Source organism: Myotis brandtii, unplaced genomic scaffold (assembly GCF_000412655.1).
Source record: "Myotis brandtii unplaced genomic scaffold, ASM41265v1 scaffold488, whole genome shotgun sequence".
Classification (NCBI taxonomy): domain Eukaryota; kingdom Metazoa; phylum Chordata; class Mammalia; order Chiroptera; family Vespertilionidae; genus Myotis; species Myotis brandtii.
Genome location: NW_005368638.1, coordinates 569,471 through 574,576, shown reverse-complemented (window position 1 = coordinate 574,576; position 5,106 = coordinate 569,471).

The following is a 5,106-nucleotide window of genomic DNA, read 5'->3' as shown; positions in this document are numbered from 1 at the left end:
GGGACCCTCACCCCATGAGGGTGTGGCCATCCTGGGTGAGGGGCTGATGGCTGTTTGCAGGCTGGCCACAGCCCCCAGCCACCCAAGCTCCCGGTGGAGGCTGGCTGGAAGCAGGTATCTGGGATTTATTTAGCTTTTATAATTGAAACTTTGTTGCCTTTTGCGGAGGCCACAGCTGGCCAGGGCGGGCGGGAAGCTTGGATTCCTCTATCGCCGGGGCAACCAAGCCTCCTGCTTGCTCCAGCTCCGTGGCTGCCATCTTGGTTGGGTTAATTTGCATATAGTCGCTCTGATTGGCTGGTGGGTGTGGCTTGGGCATAGTGAAGGTACGTCAAGTAGCATCTTTGTCTTTTAGTAATGTAGATTTCAGTCTTTGATACAGTTTTAGTTAATTTTTATATGTGGTGCTAGGCAAGGGTCCACCTTTTTTTTTTTGTATGTGGATATCCAGTTTCCCAGCACCATTTGCTGGAAAGACTGTCCTTTCCTCATTGAATGGTCCTGCCATCCTTGTCAAAAATCATTTGCCCATGTATGCAAGGGTTTATTGCTGGACTCTCTATTCTGTTCCATTGGTCTCACTTTATGATAGTACCACATTGTTTTGATTAGTGTAGCTTTGTAATGAAGTCTGAAATCAGGAACTGTGAAACCTCCAACTTTGTTCTTTTTCAAGTTCATGTTGGTCCCTTAAGATTTCATATAAGTTTTAATATAGGTTTTTATATTTCTGGGAAAAATAGCATTAGAATTTTGATAAGGATAGCATTGAATCTGTAGATTGCTTTGGGTTGTATCGACACCTTAAAAATATTAAATCTCCACCTCATGAATAAAAGGCAGCAGGAAAAGAGGAAAACCAAATATGAGATGGATTGACTCCATAAAAGAAGCCATAGGCAAGAGTCCCTGGGAGCTGAGTAGGGTTGTTGAGGATTGGACATTGTGGACTTCACTCATTAATAAAGTCTACAGGAGTCAGAGCTGACTCAATGGTACTTAACACATACAATCCACAAATATGGATGTGTTTCCATTTATTTGTGTCTTCTTTAATTTCTTTCAGCAATGTTTTATAGTTTCATTATACAAGTCTCTTACCTAAAACACAATTCCTGTGTGTTTTATTCTTTTTGTTGCTATTCTAAATAAAATTGTTTTCATAACTTCCTTTTCAGATTATTTATTGCTAGTGTATAGCAACTGGTTTTTGTGTGTTAACTTTGTATCCTGCTACTTTGCTGAATTCACTTACCAGCTCTGACAGGAATTTTTAGGGTTTTCTGAATATGAGATTACATCACCTGTGAACAGAGATAATTTTACTTCTTCCTTTCCAATTTGGCTGCTTTTATTACCTTTCTGTGCCTAATTGCTCTGGCTAGAACTTCGTGTGCCATGTTAGATAGAACTGGGGAAAGTAAGCATTCTTGTCTTGTTCCTGATCTTAGAAGAAAAGCTTGCAGTCTTTCACTATTGAGTATGATGTTTACTGTGGGGTTTTCATATATGGCTTTTATTATTTTGGGGCAGTTTTCTTCTCTTCCTAGTTTGTTGAGTTTTTTTCTCATGAAAGAGTTTTGAATTTTGTCAAATGCTTTTGCTGCACCAATTGAGATAATCATGTGTTTTTCCCCTTTAATTTGTTAATGTGGTTGATTTTTGTACCATTCTTCCATTCCAGGAATAAATCCCACCTGGTCAGGGTGTATGATCCTTTTAGTGTGCTGCTGGATTTGTTTTGATAGTATTTTGTTGAGGATTTTTGTAACAATATTAATTTTTGATACCAGGGCAATACTGCCACACAGAATGAACTAGAAAATGTCCCCTCTTCTACAATTTTTGGGAAAAGTTTGAGGATTGGCATTATTTGTTCTTTAAATATTTGGTAAAATTCAGGAATTTCTTTGCTGGAAGACTTTTAATTACTGACTCAATCTTCTTACTTATTATAGGTCTACTCAGATTTTCTATTTCTTCATAAAAGATTTCTGAAGGGATGTCTGGCTGTGTTGCTCAGTGGTTGAGCATCAACCTATGAACCAGGAGGTTACAGTTCAATTCCTGATCAAGGCATATGCGGGTTGTGGGCTCAATCCCCAGTGTGGGGCGTGCAAGAGGCAGCTGATCAATGATTCTCTCTCATCATTGATGTTTCTATCTCTCTCCCTCTCCCTTCCTCTCTGAAATCAATAAGAATATGTGTAAAATTTTTTTTCTCAGGGGGCTTCTGGGCATAAAATTTAAGAGTTACTATGTTTTAATTACTATTCAGTTGATTAAAGCAGCGAGTTTATTTTCATTTTTTTTAAAAATAAAGCTATTTTTATTTTATTTATTATTGATTTTAGAGAGAAGAAGGGAGAAAGAGAGAGAGAGAGAGGAATCTGTAACCTGGGTATGCGCCCTAATGGGAATCGAACCCACCACCTTTTGGGTGTATGGATGACGCTTCAACCCACTGAGCCACACAGGTCAGGGCTAAAGCAGTGAGGTTAAGTATCCTGTGTCTCCTAAGCTTAAAACTTCAGTTTAAAAATAGTTATCTTGCCCTGGCCTGTCTGCCTCAATGGTTAGAGTGTCGGCCTGTGCACTGAAGGGTCGTGGGTTCAATTCCTGGTCAAGGGCACACACCTGGGTTGCAGGTTTGATCCCTGACCGACAGGGGCGCATGTGGGAAGCAACTGTTTTTTTTTGGCAAAACATTGGTATTCCAGGCCCTTCTTCATTATCTTTACTCCAAGATATAGATTCAGACACTTCCCAAGGCTTCCTGGTTCCTTTTGCTGCGGACTTGTATTTGGGACCAAAATCTACGTGGTTTGGACACATAGATCACTCCACTTGACGCTGGGGGTGATAACGCAGCAGAGGCAGGCTCAGACAGGCTCAGGAAATACATGTCTTTGAAATGTCATGAAACCATACAATTATTTCCAAGTTAACTTCAATCTAACGGTTCTTAAATAAATCTTGTTCTAATATAAAATGATTTCTTTTTTTCTTGTCTTTTGTGAGATACCAGCTCCCCTTATCGCCACAGTATACCGCATGCTCTTACTAACTTCAGCATGCCATGCTGCTTATTGCAACACTGGCCAGCGAGGTCCAGGGGCCCTTGTCTCGGCTGGGCTGCACACTCCCCGTCTGCTTCCGTGATCCCATTTTCCCACAGAACTAGCACTGCTTAGTGTCTTTTTGCCGTCGGAAGCTGGGACTAATGTGCTTACTCTCCCTGAGGGCGAAAGTTTCCAAAATACACCATCGGAAGCCAGCGGTGACTATAGTGTGAGCAGTTAGATTGAGTAATATCAGCTCACTGGGTATCAATGACATGACTTTATTTTTCCAGTAATTGCTACCTACTATACTTTCAAACCATCTGATTTCCTGCTTCTTAGCAGGCTCCCTTAATGATGCACAGTTCAAATCTGTCATTTGTCCACCAATAGCAGTTGCTGAGACAGTATCAGTTTGGTGAAGACTCAGACTCATTGTCTGTTTTCAAACTTCAGGCCTGGTATTTCACACCAAGCTGCCCCTACCACATTAGCATCCCACTCCCAGTGCAGACTAGACTTGTGGCTCCAGGGGCTTGGGCTGGGGGTATGGTCTGCTCTCTTTCCCTCCGCTCTTCTTCTTGCATGACTGCTCACTGGGGCTCCTCCTACTTGTGGGTCATGCTGTGAACAGCCGATGGTGGTGGTAACAACGTTTCTGTTAACCAAGCTTGAATTTTAGTGGTGGTGGAAGTAAACAGCACTCTATGGCAAGGTGGGATTAGTCTTGGTAAGTACTCTAGACTTAGAGTCTAGGGCAGTTGTTCTCAACCTTCCTAATGTCGCGACCCTTTAATACAGTTCCTCATGTTGTGGTGACCCCCAATTTCATTGTTACAAATTGAACATAATTAAAGCATAGTGATTAATCACAAAAACAATATGTAATTATATATGTGTTTTCTGATGGTCTTAGGCGACCCCTGTGAAAGGGTCATTCGACCCCCAAAGGGGTCACGACCCACAGGTTGAGAACCGCTGGTCTAGGGGAAGGTGGGCAAACAGTTTAGATAAGGCCCACAGCCGTTAGCTGGAAGTTATAGGATAGGCCCGGGGCATCTGGTCAGGCTTGTAATTGAGGTGAATGTATCAGCCCAAAGCAGAGGCAGAGCTTCTGGAAGGCCAGAGTGGGAGGGGGAGCAGCAGAACCATTGGTGTCCCAAGGGTGGCCAGTGTGGGGCTCCGGGCAATCTGGGTCATGAGAGTAGCCTGTCCCTAGGTTCTGCCTCAGCTCAGGTCAACTTCTGCCACCAGGAAGAGTAAGCACTTCAAGAAAGGCCCCTCCTTCTGTGGGCCACTAGCTGCTGAGAGATTGACGGCTGTACCTGGGCTAGGGCGTGTGTGTGTGTGTGTGTGTGTGTGTGTGTGTGTAAGGGCTGAGCTATTGGATAGTGGGGAGTAAGCATTGTCTGACAACCTTCTATATACATCTTAATGTCTTTTGTGGGTTTGTTTTTTTTTTGCATCGTTTCCTTTGAAGTCTTTTCACAATGGCTTTAACAAACTTCCTGCAAACAAAGTATCTGAAATAAAACATTTAATTGAAGATACTTCCTCAACAAATAAACATTGAGATCCTAATAATAGCTAATGTTTAGTATGTATTGTGCTGTAACATCTCATTTAACCCCATAACAATCCCATAAAGTCAAAAAGGTTATTCCCCCTATTTAATAAAAGTCGAGAAAACTGCATGAATTTGCTAAATTTGTGGTGACCACACCCATATTTAGCAGGACGGGATTAGATGATGTTCCATGTCCTTCCATCTCTGATGTTCTGGATTTTAAATTCTCTACTCGGTTTAACTCATTTTTTTCCTATAACAAATATACTCTATGAACACATATGTCCATGGAAAGGTGAACAGATATTAGATATATCGTTCTCGTATTTCTTTTACATTCTTTGATCCAACAAACATTTATTGAGAGCCTACCTGTGCCAGACATCTCGCTGTGTGCTGGGTGCAGAAATGAGTGAGATGTGGCCACTGCCCTATGGGACAAACTTACCACTGTGTTTCTTTAGCTCCAGACCGATT